This window comes from Ambystoma mexicanum, chromosome 7q, assembly GCF_040938575.1.
Source record: "Ambystoma mexicanum isolate Mex_15411 chromosome 7q, UKY_AmexF1_1, whole genome shotgun sequence".
Taxonomy (NCBI): domain Eukaryota; kingdom Metazoa; phylum Chordata; class Amphibia; order Caudata; family Ambystomatidae; genus Ambystoma; species Ambystoma mexicanum.
The window spans coordinates 234,940,741-234,959,160 of NC_090941.1; positions in this window are offsets into that span (position 1 = coordinate 234,940,741).

Below are 18,420 nucleotides of genomic sequence, written 5' to 3' on the forward strand. Positions count from 1 at the left end.
ACAGGGGAAGCTGGCCCACACTTTCAGGAGTCCTTCATCATGATGACGTCATTGACAGCACTGCGACGGGAGAGATGCAGACCGTGTTCCAGCCGCAGGTTGTCACCAATGTGCCATGGTGATTCATAGGTAAGAGAGCTTGTCTATGCCTTGGGCACTCAGTCTTCACCTCACTGATATAGGGCTTTGGAAAGTCAAGTCTTCCAAAAGGTTCAATGCCTTCTTCTTCAGATGTTTGTTCAAGAGTGAATCAAAGAAGGCGTGTGAGACTCCCTCGTTTATAGGCAAACAGCTGCCAGTAATTAGACTAAATGAATCCTGATTAAAAATGGTTCAATCCCTGTCCTTGAGACAAATGTTCTTTGCCCTCTGACATCATATACAAAATATTTTGTGCTCAAGGAAGAGGAGGCAACAGGAAGGGAAAAGAGATATAAAAAGAAACAAGTGTGCAGAATCTTCCTACAACTATGCTGTCCTCATCTGTCCACACTAAGTCTGCCCCTTCCCTTGTCACTAGCATCCAATGCTTTTGGTATGCAGCACTCCAGCATGAGTCTAACAATGGTGTGCTCTTTTATGCCTGTTTCAGAGGACAGCTCTGGATTGGAGGCTGTCCTGCTGGAGAGCGGTGTTACCAGACCTAAGAAAGGATCAAAAGGAGAAATCCAGCCATTCAGTCCCCTGACTTGTACCTGTCTGACCAGAAAATACATAAACCTTCCCCTGCTGTCCTTAGCTTACAGTACTGACACATATATGATATCGATCTAGTGTGACTGCTTGAAGATATGTGAATTACTATCCACCATGCTCTAAACTCAGGTATGGCATTATGTGTAATGATTAAACTGCCGCCAGAATAGTAATCCCACATGATTATGTGGTTTTGGAACAGGGGTGCAGATATTAAAAGTGTTTTATGTGCTGAAGAATTGACTCTCTCATGTGAACCCTGAACTTTCTCTGTGCCACTAAAGAGATAATGCTGCAGATCAGGAAATGGATCCAGTATTGCACACGTGTAAACTATGCTTTTGGCATGAAGGTTATGAAAAAACGAGAGGTGTTCTTCTGCTTGAGTTGCTTGTTTCTGCTGTCCTTAGTCATGTGTTGCTCTATCCTCTGGACAACAGAATCTGTCTTTTCAGGTGATATAGCAACACATGGCTAAGGACAGCAGGAAAAGGCAACTCTAGCAGGAGAACACTTTGTGAGCGGGAGGTCAAAGAAGACTAGTATAGGTCTTAAACACAGACCAGAGAATAGCTCAGCAGTGCCAGTATTATATATAAAGCACAGATAGGAGAGACAGAAGCACAGGCAGAAATGAGTCCCTGCAGAAGGCCCACAAGCCCGAAAGGCATTGGTCCCCATGAAAATGCCTATGTCTTAAAGAATTAAAGCTTCATTGTTTATGAAAAACGGATTAAAGATTGCAAAAATCATACTTTAGCATGAATGTGTGAAACCGAATACTGAGAAATGCAAAAAGTATAACTGAATGAATAGAAACCACATGTGGGAAATTCACTTAATGTCCTTCCAGTTGTCTGGGTAACCTTAACCGAGACCGCATTCCTTAGCCCTTTACCAACACCACAGTGCAAGTGGGGCTATTCTGGCAATAGAAGTAGAAAACAATAACTTAGTACTAAAGTAGTTTAACCTTTGTAATATAATTGAAAACAGATAGATTCAGATGTGCCCACTCAACCAGAAAAATGCATTAATTGTCCTCAATGAACATTTCTACCACAGCAACACAAATAGAAGCTTCAAAAGGTGCATCTTCGAAAGGCTATCAAAATGTTGCTGAGCACCTACCATGTTGTTTCTTCTCTCAAAATGCATTACTCACAATGTACTAAAGGGATCTTCACTAGAGTTATCTAGTTGTAAACGGTGCAATTAAATGCTGGATACTGCATCAATGGCAATCAAGCATTCAATCAATTCCATTTTATTGCAAAGCTGTACACATTACAATTAATTAGTAGGCAGCGAACAAGCAACTGTTAAATCATTGTCTATTATCTGTGATTGCACAGAGATTGATAGCAGCAGAACATATTCAAATACACCTCTCTCTAAAAGGAAACCTATGAAATCTTTTGTAACAAAGACATACAAAGAGAACCTACATCAGTGTTTCTTTATTTTTGTTATCACAAATGCACACCTCTCTCGTATTTTTCTCCATTGTTCCATTACATTTGCCATGGAGAGATTACCAAGACAAGAGGACAAAAACAACGCCCTTGCCGCCATTCGGACTCCCAGAATCAAGTACCCTTCCCATAGTTGTCAAGTTTCCCTGTGCCATGCAGAATCTTTGAGCCAGTCGGGTTTTTTCCTGGCACTGCACGATGGGACTTGTAGGCTCATCCTTGCAAGTGGGAAAAAAAAAAACTACAAGTTCCAGCATGCAGTCGGAAGCAAAAACCAGGACTGACGACTTGTCAAGAACGGAACTGGGAAACTTGTCAGGGAGGCCTTCCATACCCCATTTATCCTTGAAGGTCATATACACTTACTGTTTCTTACTAAAATATCCCACCTTCTTGAGCGACATAGCCTGGAACGCGCTTTCCATAGTAGCGCTCGCGACATGGAGACAAGTAAAAACCATAAGATGTCATGAACCAGGACACAAAGGCTGATTCTGTATCCATCCACATAATATATTTAATACCATCCACTGACATAATACGTTTCCGAGTGTCTTAATAGGTTCCAGCTTGGAGTTTGTCAAAAATCTAATTTAGTATACGTTTGTTCATTTATATTCACATGATGCTTAATAATCACACTAGAGAGCTAGGGAATTAATATCTACATATATACAATGTATCCAGCCTTCATAATCCATGGTACTGGCAAATAGATTGCTAAAAAGGACTTAGCGTTTCTTCTCTTCTCTATGACCCGATCTGCACTGGTGAGACCAATAGCATGTCTGTACTTCATCAGTATGGGACTGCAGCATCCCGGACCCCTGGCATCATTCCCAGCTCCAGGTTGATTTCCAGGGAATTGACAGAGTTGCAGTGATTCTCCCACCTTCCATCTGTTTGAATGTACGAGTCTCACACATCGTTTAGCTTGAAAAATTCAACACAACACATAAAATATCTCTCCATCTAGCCCACAATGTTCCTCTTTGAATGGGTATCGCAAGACAGAGAAGAAATTGCACAGAGTAAACCCCTTCTCGCGGCATGATAGATGCATTCACTGTCTAGTAACCTTTGCATTCCATTCCATTTCAAGAAGCAAAAACATACCACACGTGCATGTCCAGTGCAGTCAGAAAATTATGTTTTGGAGAAGCAACAAAAGGGCAAGACACAGACCCACAACCATTTGAATCATGCACTTTGGATAAATAACACATCATTATCATTATCATTACTTCTGGGATTAACTTCTGCCATCTATTTTTGGGAAATCGTAAAACTCTCCAATTTGAATGGGCTAATTTGAACACACTTTTCAAAACTGGAGTCCCAGCCATATATTCTGTTTGAATATAATCCCAAAGTAATCAAAGTGGCTGATTGTTTCTAATAACAATCTATCTTGTGAGCATCTTATTTTTCCTATCTCGGAACTTTCTTTTTTTCCTTTGCTTGTAATGAGATGCTTCTGTTTGCAGTGTTTGCAGAAAGCACCTGGTAATTTATGGACACCTAGCACAGTTTTCATAATTAAAACTGACTCATCTTTAAACGTCAGGATGGGAACATCTTGATCGTCCACCTTCAAAACATCCACATTCTTACAACTAAACACAGCCACCAGATCATTTAAAAAAAAGACTACATAAAGCGGAGGCCAGTACACACCCTTGCCTAACTCCCGCCTGACCATAAACCAGGACCTTAACTCACTATTCTGTCCATAACCCTAGGTGAATTATTTTCACAAGTACAATGATAATTATCTAGACTTTTTCACTCCCGATTTTTGTAGATGGATAACATTGTAGAAGTTTTCCTCAAAGATAGCACTGCTTCAGTTTTCAATACCCTACTGTGCCACCTTCCACCATACCAGGGTCTATAAATGTATGCAGTACTTTAGAAAATCAACCATTATCTTGTCTGGACACAGTCCCTACTTCCCTTTATGGGTCCTAATGACATCATGCACTTTCCTTAGAGTAAAGACCTTATTCCCGTCATATCGTCTGCTCCTGTCAGTATATGAGGACAAAACCTTGATTGAATATAGAGTGGAGAAACAAATTCATCACTTGATATCATCTCACTCCCAGGCCATCATTTGCCAGAAAGTATTATAATTTTCCTTTGCTGCATGCATCATTATTTTTGCAGGTGTCATGTTAAACCTCTCTTTTTTCCTACCCAATATGCCACCACTCTGGCCTGCCTCACAAAGGTCACACTCTCCTCTTCCTTCCGCTCCCTTTTTTTTATTTTTACAAACTAGCCAAGTTTCTTTTTAGTTGTAAACATTTATCATCAAACCAGGTTACAAACCACAGGTTTAGTCTTAATCTGTGTTTTCTCTGTGTTTAAAAAGAATATAATTAATTCCTCAAAGAAAATAGCCACTGCTTCCAGTGGCTTGAAAACGAATTGTTTAACACAGCCAAATTGTGTTTTCATAATTTGAGGGACCACAACATATAGACCCATCCGAGCCTGCAGCATCCCTCTAAGACCTTAGACATGACCCAGGTAAAGGGGAGACCATTGCATCATAGTTTGTATCCCCATTGAGCGAAATCGAAAAAAGATTTTGATAACTATATAAGATTGTGATCAGTCTCCCGAGGCGGCCACAAATATACATCTTGCAACTATCACCAGACTCCATTCCTATTAAGGCATAATCAATCAGACAAGTACTCTTCACTGTCTTAGATAACCGACTGGCTTGGATGTCTAATGGGAAGGACCGATATGTTGGTCTTCAAAAGAAGGAGCACTCAAATCTCAGTAGTTCTTAAATAGGGATTTGGGATTCACATTGTGGGGATGCCCGAGGCTTCATCCCCTACTATCAACTCAGGATCTCTTACTTATGCCCATGAAATGGATGAATTGAAGTCTACAGCTATCACTATAGCTGTACCTAATCCCTATACTTCATTATCCCAGCACTATGCTACTAAACTCTCTAGAGTTCCCATTGTTAAGAAGTTCTCTGTTGACTAATTATCAATGGTATATATGTTAATAATATCTAAAAATAAAACCCTTTAGCTCTATGAGACCAACATGCACAAAAGTTCGGGATTCCATTGGTATTTGTATATATTGTCCAAACATTGTGGGTGAGACAGACGTCACCAAATCACCACTGAGTCACTTGCATGGCATTTCCATGCAGGAATTGAAAAATTGGTACAATCATCAAAGTAGGGTATAGCAAGCATCCAGGTTCTATGAAAGCATCAGGCAAGTCCTTTTTACTGGAAAGCCAGCATGAACGTTGTCACCTGATTCAGGGGCAAGTCAAGTGACGTTTCATCATAACAATTGGAAATACCCCCTTTCCTTCTATTGTACCTCATGTGACAATTGCTGTGCACTACTGCACTGCTCTCTGAGACTTTTCCCGGGAAGTCAATCAACCTATTCAGTATAAATGCAAAGATGAAGATCTCTGGGTAGAAGTGGTCTGCGATGCTCTTAATCTTTTCCTCTTCCCTTCGCCTCAAATCCTAGAGGGTGCACTTTTACTAACTACTGCTGGATTCCTGACCCTGGTTCAATGAGCTTTGGTTTAAAGTGGAGGCTCCTACTTTCCATCATTTCGTCAACCCAACACCCTGCACACAAGAGCAAAGGAAGACTAAGGGCCTGATTTACATACAAATTGCTCAGAGCAACAGTAAATAGCACCAATAAAAGGCACTATGTGCTGCACAATAATAAACCCAACTATTTACAGATCTGTCTCTGTGCTGGAATCCAGCACTGTGCAACAGATCTGCGTGCCTTGCGCGAGGCGCATGGAAATGGCCAGCACAAATGACAAGAAGGGGGTGGAATATGCAAACCCCCTCATTAAAACAGAGAAATGAGGGATAACATGGGAGTGGGGAGACATAACATGGGCGTGGGGATGTAAGTCTAGAAATGACCCTAAGTATAGAAGGTATATTATGTTGGCCGAAAACCAATCGCATTATATGCCCGACATCGCCAGCATGGATTTGTCAGTATAACAATAGGGCGTCCATTTTGTGTAACATCCGCCATTTGCTTTCTTTTCCTTTTTGTTAAACGCTTTGCGAAAATGTATTTCATTCTGAAAGCTCATGCACAGTGCAAGGCCACAGTCTACATGTTGAGAGATCGGCCCAGACAGAAATGCCAAACAGTACAGAAATACACTGTTTTCCTCCCTCATAAGTCCTTTAAGGCAAGGAGAGAGGCTTTTAATCAGCGGCCCAGGTGCCAGCTGGTCTTGCTAAAACTGAATAAACAGGCCATTTAACATGAATTATACTTTTCTAGCACCCCCCCAGCCCCCCTTCGGGGCTCCTCTTAGAGCAGACTGACCTCTAGTTCACAAATAGAAACCAGTAGATAACACGCTTTGGAATGTGTCTCTCCCACAAACACAGTATCCTTGCCGAAAAAGTGCTTTTTGTTCTTCATAACAAAGAACTAAGTCTGCAAGCTGCACATTGCAACTGTTGCTAAATAAGTATAATGGATTAAGTAAGAAACATGTATTAATGTGTCATATTTGTCATAATTGTCAATTACCGAACCCTAGGTCAAGGAAGATACATTATGGGCAGTTTTGATGTGTCACAAAAATATTGTATGATTGCATATTTATATATATGATACTGTTCTAGAATATGTGCTCTCTTGCGTCTCACGAGGTCTGGGTGACACACGTTGCGAGACGTTAGACCCAGTCGGCCGAATGAGAATATATTTGCTTTGCAATAAACCCTAGTACTTGGAAATCGAACCTTGTGTCTGTCGTATCACTAGTGTATGGTGATTGTGCCTTGTTTCCATATGCAAAGGTCTTCAAGGCCTAGCAGGGAGGGAGACACCCAGTAAATGCTCAAACATGCCGCATGAAGAAGTGCAAACAAGGCTGTATTAACAGAATAACCTCTGGGCCTCCGCCAACCAAAATGCTCCAATAACCCATCGCCAACGGTGAGCATGCGTAATGTGAGACTGTGCCATTCAATTGCCGGAAATAGAACCCACTGTTCAAACGTAGCGGAAGAACTGCACCATTCTGGTCCCTGCCCTTCTTGCATACCAACTGCTACATGGAAGGAGGAAGAGAAGGAGAAGGAAGGCCATAATCTACCATACATGCTATTTGGCATGTCCAATGATATTGATATTGATATTGATATTTTATTTGTATCACCCTCATACACATGTGTTTCAGAGTACGACGAGGCAAGAGAGGGGAACAAGGGAGTCCAAAAACAACAATCTTACTAGGCCCAGTGACATTGAGAACATGCAAGTACATGGGAGAGGAAAAGGGGAAGAGGAAAGTGCATGGCATGGGGAGAAGTGGAAAGTGCTGAGCAAAGGAATACAGATAATAAATACATAAACAAATACATAAATAAATAAATAAATAGTAAACATAAACAAACAGTGGTAGTGCAGAAAGGCAACAGACAGGTTGTGTTTGATAAGTGCAGAAAAAGGGGGGACGGTATGGTTATAGATACAGACCCCAGTGCAAGGGATCGCCGGGAGGCAGTGCTGTTGGGTGGCAGGTTGAGCTGGTACCTGAGCCCCAAAGTCAGAGGGTAAGCCAGGTGCATAGTTCCGAGACAGAGTAGAACAGCAGGGGAGAGGAGAAGCAAAGGCAGAAGCAAAGAGGAAGAGCTTGAGGTGCTTCCGACACCAGAGATGGTTCTCCTCAAGTTTCAGAGTAGCAGGGAGGCTGTCCACAGCCGAAGACAGAGATCTACCCCTAACTTGTTTCTTTGAAAAACGACTGACCCTGAGGGAGTTAGAGGTAGAGGATCGAATAACTTGGATGGGAAGGTATTTACGGAGGGACAGCTGAAGGTATTTTGGACCCAGACAACAGAAAGTCTTGTGGACAATGCAAAGGGTTTTGAATTTAATCCTTGCAGCCACTGGGAGCCAATGGAGAGATTTCAGGGCTGGAGAGATACAATCCCAGGGCTTGCGGACAATGACAAGTCCTTCAGTCCTGTTCTGGATAAGTTGCAAAGGGCAGAAAGTAAAAGCAGATAGATTTAGATAGAGGCTGTTACAATAATCCAACCTGGTGAGGATCAGGGCTGGTGAAACAGTGAGCTTCTGGGGGAAGATGAGGGAAGGCAGAATAACTCTGAGGATGTGCAGTAGGAAGATTGACTTTTTTGAGACATCAGAGATGTGGGCAGAGAAAGAGAGCTTGGAGTCAAAGATGACCCCAATGTTCTTAGCCTCACAGGTGGGAGTAGGAGGACTGCCATGGTAGGCCAGCCAGAGAGTGACAAGAAAGTAGGGTGAAGGGTGAAGGTGTGCCGATGAAGAGGATCTCCATCTTGCTGGCATTCAAGCAGAGATCGTTGACAACACACCAAACCTGAACGGCAGATGGGCAGTCATAGATGAGAGAAGGAGAGGAGAAGGCAGGGGGGAACATGAAAATGAGTTGAGTGTCATCAGAATAGCACTGAAAGTTGGAACAGAAAATGGCAATGCGGTGGGGGAGAGTTGCCAGGTATTGGTTGAGGAGCCAGGGTGAGAGGTTAGACCCCTGGGGAACACTGCATGTAGAAAGGGAAAAAGATGAACGGAAGGACCCACGTTGGACCTGGGAGGTTCAGAGAGGAAAGAGGTCAGCGAGGCCAGAGCCTGATTGGTGATACCCAGGTTGTCATGGAGACGGTTGAGCAGTATGGTATGGGTGACCGTGTCGAAGGCAGAAGAGATACTGAGTTGTATGAGGACAGAGGGGATGTTAGAGTCAAACTTGGAGAGCAGATCTTCACAGATGTTCAGAAGAGCAGTTTATTTGATGGATGAGGATGAGGATGTTTATGGCACATACTGCTCCCCCAAGTAATCCTTAATTTGGTTAGGGGGTTGGAGAAGGACCTGATGTTACGAACCATGTGCTCATATCCAATACTACCCTTGCTAAAAGTGCTAACAGCACTACACTTCCTGGTCACTGGCACATTCCAACGGACCACAGCCATAGTTTGTGGTATCTCAGAACCCACACAGTCATGCTGCCTCAAGCATGTCCTAAACTGCATGATTGCACATGTGCACAGTCACATTGACATGCCATGCAATGTGCAGGCAAGGCAAAGCGTGGCACAATAATTCAATGCCGTTGCCCAGTTCCCATAGGTACTTAGGGCAATAGATTTCACACATGTTGCACTACAGCCCCCACAAGCTACCGTACACATATACCGGAACCGTAAAAAGTGGCATTTGCTCAACATGCAGGTCATCTGTAATGCCTAGGGCCACATAATGCATATGAATGCAAACTAGCCTGGATGCACCCACTACACCATTCCCCCATCCACCAGGCACTGGTATCTGCAACATTTGGAAACAAGTGGCTCATTGGTGAGTATCACCCTGCAGAGTATCACCCTGCACACACACAAAAACACACAGATTGTGGTCCACATCAAAGACAAACCACCATACCTCGGCATTCTAAAACCAATAACTATTCTTCATCTCATCCACAGGGGACTGTGCATACCCGATCTCATCATTCCTGATGATGCCTATACGTTATCCCACACTCCATCAGAGGGCACTACAATACAGCACACATTGCAACCAGAGGCATAATAGAAGGCACATTTGGAGTGCTGAAATTACACTTCTACTGCCTCAACCCTTCAGGTGGAGTATTGTTGTATGCACCAGCTGTGTCATGTAAGATCATATTGGCATGTTGCATCTTGCATAATATAGCCACACATCCTGGAATACCAATAAAGGTGCACAAGGGTTTGCATGAAAAACATACAGTGTGACAGCCATGCCCTAGCCACATCCCAATATGACTTTGATGATGAAACATGGCAAGTCCTTTAGGCCCATAGACCTCTAGCTGAGAATTGCAGTCCAGGTTGGACATGTGTTGTGTGCCTACTCATAAAAGCAACACAAATCCCACTACTACAACCTCACTGCAAAACATGCCAAAAAGGCCAGTGGCACTAGTATGACACATAGCAATACAAAAGCAACAAACACAATCTCAAACGGCAGACAACAGGGCCACTCGGCAACACATACCAACCAATAAAGCAACATGAACTTGTGACATCCAACAAGAGCAAAACCAAGGCCATTGCAGAACATCACATACCTATGCACTCCCATTACACGTTGACGATGCATGAAGCAGCAACACGTACATAGAAAATGACTGACTGACATCCTGTCAATGAGCATGTACCACTGGAAACCAAACACAAGGTGACCTGCACCCCTGTCTGTAGCTCCACAGGTCTGGGTGTGCTTGATGGTTCCAGTGCAGTGGGTGAGCACACCACTGCATGCAGTTTCCCCCAACACTGGCCTGATCCAGTATGGAAGCTGCACCAGAACTACAATGCGTGTGCAGTGGCTGACTTTGTGGGGTCAGATCAGCACCATATCACACTGACTGAGCAGCTGCCATAGTGGCTGGTTCAAGTGACTACAGGTGACTCTATGGAACACCCAAGGGGCAGGCCATATGGTCCCCAGTGACCTGTAACACTGTTCCAGGGGTAGGGTTGTGGGCAAGATCCTAACATGTGTGTGGGAAGTATGTCCAGGGAGCAGAACCACACAGCATGGCATGGCCAAGTGACACATCACACATGGTGGACCTTGCCCTGAACCCATCCAAATACATAACAAAAACTCACAAACATTGATAATGCAGAAATACCCAAAGCACATCTCATGTGAATAATTCCATCCGGTGTGAGGTGAAACTCAGGTGCGTAGGATGCACAAGCATGATGGATTTGCAACCCAACACCAAACATTGCAGGACATGGCGTGCAAGGAACACAGGACTTGAAATTAAAGAATGCTGCACCAAACAAGAATCCCAGTGAATGGTCCAGCAGCAGAGACCCATGCACAGAAAGGACTGCCAGAACACAGAGCTTGACCAGCATGCATCTGACACCTACACAACTCCAATCAGCACCGAACGATCACCAACAGTTCAGCTGCCAACTGTCACAAACCTACACATATCACCACTATGACACAATCATGCACCACCCTACCAGTGGCACATCAAGACAGAACTGCCACGCAAAACCAAACATACATACAAAGACCTTGCATGTCCTACCTTACTTCAGGTCCATGCTGTTATGCTTTACATCCCCACCAATTCCACCAAACACTGTGCCTCATCATTTACGAAAGTCGGGTCGGTGTCATGCGGACGGAATGGGGAAAAGGGACCAATGGAGAGTGTCCTGTTATTATTAACAGGATGACCGATATCCGACACAGCAAAGTGACCTGAAAAGGCAACAGATACACATGAACATCTGTGAGCACCTACACTGGCATACACATAACACATGTACACTACTACCTGGATCAACATAACCTTCCTACCTGAATGTGCCATCATGTTCCATGGGAAACCAGAATGTCAGTTGACGTTACTGAACATTATATCCAGAACATGACTCTGTCATCATGACTCCAAAAGTACCATCCTGAGCGAAGCAACTGCACGTGGCACCAGATGGCAATGTTCATCACCAAATGAAAAATAGAAGACCACCTTGTTATGGGCATGAAATATGAAACCAAAAAAGTACATCCATCAAGGTCCACATAATCATTGGGGGTATTGAGTAAGTGGTGTGGTGAGGTGAGAATGAAAACAAAAAGGTAGTGCTGGTGCACCAAAACACAGCATAACTTGACATAAATCAAACTAAGAGTGCCCTGTGGTTCCTCAAATGAAGGGGATTCCTGCCATGCAAGGCCAGCACCTTGTCCTTCTCTGCAGCTGCCACATGTGCCACTGATGCATGCAACACGTCTCCAGCACTACAAGGTCCAGGTGTGTCTCTTTGTGTGTCTCACTCAAGTCAGACCTCATAGCTGCCCGCTTAGCATATATCTGTATGTTGGTGGTGTCCCTCAGGGATGACATCTCAAGATGTAGAGTCTCTCTTGAGTCCTTCATCTCATCATGCAGGTATTCCCTCAATATATATATCTCACCAAGCAACAGCTAGAATTCCATGCACACATTGGCATTGAATGAAATTATGTTGTCAGCGAGGTGATGCATGTCCCTGCCAATCTCTTGCATCATCTCATCCTGTTGCACAATTTTGCGGACCACTTCCTCGTCCCCATTCTCTCTTATACCTCCTTCCTCTCCCCCTTGCATTCTTCTTCCTCAGCCCTGACTTCCCTCACCACTGCCCTCTTTTCTTCGTCTGCTCTATTTCTCTTTTATTGACCTAGGTAAATAGTTCTACATACGTTTTTTGATGGTTTGTCTCATGTTTTGTAATTGTATGCTTCTATTTTATTCGAATGTATTTTTGTTGTTGTAGTGTAAAGCGCTTTGGCGTAAAGTGCTATATAAACTTAATAAATACAAATACAAATACCATGCATGCGAGGATGCCATAAACGCGAGCATGCAGTCTGTGCCTGCCTTGTGGTCTGCATTGGCACAGCCTTTGTGTCTGTCTGCATGCATGCTCACCAGAGGCAGGGGAACCGTCTCCTATCCCCCGTCTGCCTCCTAGTCCCCTATGAACTCAACAAGGTACATGGGGTCAGGACTGCTGAGTTAATAAGGCTGCCACATCATCATCCTCCGCCTCCTCCCCCGATGAGTCCTGTCTAGGCATGATGATGATGCTCTGCAACAGCAGCGAGTTCTCGCCACGTAGTGCTGCCCTGCCACTGCTCGTGCCTGCTTGTGCATCCCCTGACATTCCCACTGGCACCTGCGGCCCCTCAGCTGTAGCTGCACCTACAAAAAACAAACAATCACAAATCATGTCTACATCTGTGAACACACATGGCTCACAACAATAACAAGCAGCACAAACAGTAAAAATTACCCACATTTAGCCAGGTGCCCATGATTAGACAGTGGGCAGCAAAATCCAATACATAAACACAGCTGGACAGACAATGCCAAGGTAACAGTCATCACCTCTGCAAATATCACAGTAAGCCTGGCAACAAGCTACAAAAGCACACAATGCACCACTGGCATGTATTGCAAGTGGCTGACATGGAGCTCAACAGTGTGCGGATACATTTACCTTAGAGCATGCAAACATCAAATACTACTGCTACCACAGACAAGATGACAATGTTGACTGTTACTGGCATGATGTCTGCAGTGGATTACCCACCCACATGTCACTGCCATTGGACAACTCCCATTTGCTACATATACCTTGCATTTAATGACATACACATGCATGACCATTTGCCAGTGGATCAGCCATGTGAGTGAACACAACGTTGACCTCTAACACTGCACAGACATGGAATAGTAACTGTTCATGTTGCCATGCAGTACATGGACACTCATCCATGTCAACATTGCCATTTCCAACTAATACTGTAAGGCACAGTGAAGTGTCCTCCACGCATCCAAATGACAGGCCACAGACCCCGTGTATTGGGCCCACATGTGTGTACATCTGTAACATAATGCCCATGATTTCAATCCCACTGCGCACCACGTATTGACATGTGCAGTGTTGTCATCATCTAATGACACAGTTACACCAATCACTCATCTGCAGCTTGTTTTAAAGTGTCAATGCCTACAACCTGTTCACTTGCAATGAGGCCAGAGGCAACCTCCTCAAATGGCTCGAGCTCCTCAACACAAGGCAAACCACTGCCAGTTGCCTGGGCTGAGGACACATTTGCACCAAGCTTTTCCTTGGTCTGCCTGGTTAGGTCGTCCATCCGTTTGTGCACCTATTTTGCAGTGTGCCTCTCCACCCCACAGGCATTCACAAGGTCAGTCACCACCTGCCACTTCTGCATAAAGCTCAGAGTGGTTTTCCTTCACATAGTCGATGAGGACCTGAAGTTTCTCCTACTCAAATGTCTCTTTCTGCTCTGGCCCCCATCTGCAACTGACGGCTGTCCCTGGCCCGTAGGGGTACCTGTGCCATCTTCATCGACAGCACTGATGCCAGACTGTGCAAGTGGTGTGTCCTCACCACATGGCAGCTGTGCTTCCCCCCTGGTACGTCATGCTGCTGGTCGCTTCCCCCTAACTGGTCTCCCAGCCCTGCCAGTTCCCCTGCCATCCATGTCAGCTGTTCAATAAGTAAAGGATGTATGAGTAGTTCTGCACTTCTTCTGAATATATATTGATTCTGCCAGCAACGCCATCCACGGCTGTACTCTGCGTCTGCATACGCACACCAATCCTAGTAGTTCACGCATATGTGTTTTTGGATTTCCTTCTTTTTGCACCTAGAGTTGGATGTGTCCACAAATAACTCACTGCAACCAGTCTTGGACACATCTTGACCTGCCTGCAAAATCCTGGAAATTCTCCAGTGTGTCTGTGGTGCACAGTTTGCTCCAGGTGGACTCTTGTATGCCAACAATATATTGCTGCTTGCTGCTACACAGTGCAGGTGAATGGGGGAATGTTGAAGGCTGAACCTGTTGATCTACAGCTGCATGCCGGGAGGGATTGGGATGGTGGGACTCATAGGGAGGGGGGTAACGTCATTGGGTGCACAGTTTGTTGCAGCTGGACATCAAACTATGTATGGCAGGCACATGTGGCATGGACACAGTCACAATGCATTTTAATTAACTTATACTTGTCTATCATGCACATGTGAGATGCATTGCCAATTGCATGAACTGTGATATTGAGGTGTCTAGGTTGCTTGTGTGGCAGAGACTTGAAAAGCTGGATGTTGAGTGTGCATGTGTGAGTGTATTGGTCCTTGCCCAGGTGACACCAGGAACATTGTCACTCTCTGTTTGTACTTTATTTCCTGGAATGGCATTGGCTCCAGGAGGGGGGGCAATGTTCAGTGACCATACTTGAAGCTCTGTGCTGTGAGTGGTCAATGTGGGGATCACAGTGAGTGTTGTAGAGTGAGTCCTTCCAACAATGGTTGTTCAACTTGTTTCCCTGTTACATGTGCATCCCAAGCACTGTGCCAGCCTGCCTGCATCACCACCAACATGTCGGATACATCCACCTCAACCTTCATGCAGATGAGAGCTACCAACTTTTCTCGGGCAGAGGTTGCCATACTGTGCAACCAGGTGCTCGAGCACTACGATGCCCTATTCCACCTAGAACAGCAGCTTGTGGCAGTGGGCCATAGGCAGATATGGTAGGACATTGCCACAGCTGTGAACATCGAGGGAGTGGCCAAATGGACCGCCGCCAGCATCAAGAAGAGATGGAATGATATGAGGATCTGGTGCCAAAAGAAAACCAGGGCTGCCATCAATGCTGGACCAAGATAAGAGGGGCACTTGGACGGACACCTTAGGATTCCAGCACACCACCTCAGGTTCATGCAGAGGGTTAACCCAGAACTACATGACCAGGTCCTCATACTGCAGGCGCAGATCAAGCCTGCAGGTGAGTCTACCCTGTGAGTTAAATGTGTTTAGATGTGTATGCCATGTGATGCATATGCATTTTGTTGGGGTTGAAGGTCGCAGGACACAGCAGTGTCGTGTGACCAGGTCTACCATGCATTGTTGTCACAGTGACTTTGGCATGGCTCATGTGTGCTGTGTATGTGGTGCATGCATGGTTACTTTCTGTGTGTGTTCCATGAGTGTGTGGACCTTGGGAGGATGTGCTAAGGGGCTACTTGCATCTAGCCGTGGTCTCTCTCTATAAATTCTTGTATTGTTACAACTGTGCCCATCACATTACAGTAGTTAGGATACTTTGTAAGCTTATATCTTTTTATATAATCACTTTTTAGTTACTTTTACAATCTTCCTAGGACAAGCTGGTGGCAGCTTTGATATTGTTACTGATTTTGCGTGAATTTACTCATGTACTATTGCATTTACAGCAAATGGCTTCTAAAGGTACTAACCACAACTGAGTGGTGTTATATCAGATGAATCATGTGGCTAGCATCATAAGATAGCTGTGCCACAATATTTTTACTTATTTTTCAGCCATATTGTTCTTTGGCCTTCTTCCTACCTTCTCAGGTCAGGAAATGGCTTATAGGGAAATCTCTTTCTGAGGGAAAGCTGTGGCTTTGGTGGGCTAAGGGGCATTGTGTGTTTGTGTGCCAGAGAAATGGACTATTAATTAATATCTTTACTGCCTGAAATATTTTGCTGGGCAGATGAGATGACCAGTGGTTACCCATGATTGGATAACCACTGGTCGTTTGAATGGTGCAGATCCTTACCATTGGTGGGTTTTGGCTCACTCACAGCCTAAATCTTGGAAAAAAGGAGGACTCCTGTGACTGTTTGTCAGATCATCTTTGGAACCAAACCTTCTATGAAGAACAGTCTGCTGATGACCTGAAGATGATATCTGCAATTGACCAGCATCAACTTCAGTGTTGTCCCATTGAAGCCCTGCTCCTCAGTCCTGATCTCAAAATGGTGTTTGTTGGTTCCTGGACCGGTGGGAACAACCACTCTCGACGCCTCTCATAATGACAAAAAAGGTAAACAGAAAAAATGGCTGAGGAAGCTTGTGAGAACGAGCAGAACATGTGGCGTCTTTCCACCCGGATGGGTGAGTGCTTTTACCAACCTGGTTGTCAGATGGGTGAATAGACATTTTCTGTTTACCTTATTTGTTGTTATGATGCTGTTCTATTTTTGAATACAGTTTTTTACCAAAAGTAACTTGGTCTTGTGTGCTTGGGTATTTTTTACATGCATGCCTAAGGTTTTTTTTGTATTTCTACAACCCAGCGGTAGATGTGTTTTTTTGTATATCTATGGAAGCCAGTCATTCCATACCCTAAAGCACCAGCTATAAGCAGGCATAGCACTTGTTTGGCTAAACTAACACATACATATATATATTCAGTGAAAAAAACGTTGTTGAAGGGACGTTATGGTTAAGTTGTGCTACTAAAAACCTATGAAATTCAGTAAAAAAATGCTAAGCAACCATAACTCACGCCACCACCGTGCACTGCTAACACTAACACCCAGGACATCAAAGATGACATCACAAATGTCATTGATGACATCACTGATGACATCACATGTCTGGCTCCCTCTTTTTTCCTTTACTGACATATCTAGGCCAGTAACAGTCAGGAACAAACATTTTAAAAAGTACTATATTTGTAGACTTATACTTCAAATATGTTCTTACAGTAATTCACTTGGGGTTCACTCACACCATATGAAACATATACATAGGGGAAAACACAGACTTGGAAGACAGCAATACTTTCTATGTATGAAGATGAACAGTAAAATTATGAACCCTTTTTTTACTTTCCCTGTACTCACACGACTTTCCTTAAGGTCTAGTCACATTATGTGATAGTTATACATAGGGAAGTAGTAGCTTTGAAGCACAGCAATCATTTCTGTGCATGAAGATAACAGTTAGGTTCTGAAGATTGTCTGGTAATTCTGCTCATATGTGTATGTGTTTTTGTCTGTGTTTTGTTTGCAATAATGCAATTATGTAGTAAGTGGGTTTTATTAGGTACTTATTAAATGTTTCACAGTATGCAAAACTCTAATACGAAATCATTTATCATTTTACTATTCAACATGGGACGAGTATTAATATTGCGCCTTCTTCATGTATGCTGCACACAATGCCTAAGTTTCTACATGAGTAGCTTAGTATACTAGAAAAAACATAATAGAATGCTATTTGTATCAATGCATTGCTTAATGCACTACGTACCTCATGACATGTATTCCAATGATCGTTGACACTTTTTTATCAGCGTTACAATAATAATCCCTTGTACAGACTTCTCATGAAAAATAAATGCACATGTGATGTCATCAGTGATGTCATCAATGACATGTGTGTTGTCATCTTTGATGTCCTGGGTGTTAGTCTTAGCAGTGCACGGTGGTGGTGCAAGTTATGGTTGCTTAGCTTTCCATTGCTGGGGAATTTCATGGGTTTTTTGCTTTTACTTCGAACCATAACATCCCTTTAACAACGTTTTTCACTGAATTTCATAGGTTTTTAGTAGCACAACTTAACTATAACATACCTTTAACAAAGTTTTTGTTCACTTAATATAGATATAGATAATGTAAATGTTATAAATGTTTACTGAGACTCCCTTAATTTACATACATATAACATAGAAAATACTGAACCCCCTCCCCCACTAGTAATTTTGATATCCGCGGACCGTTCGCATGTCCGCGGACGGCGCAGTCACCATCAAGACTGCAAAAACTCAGGGGGTATCTTGCA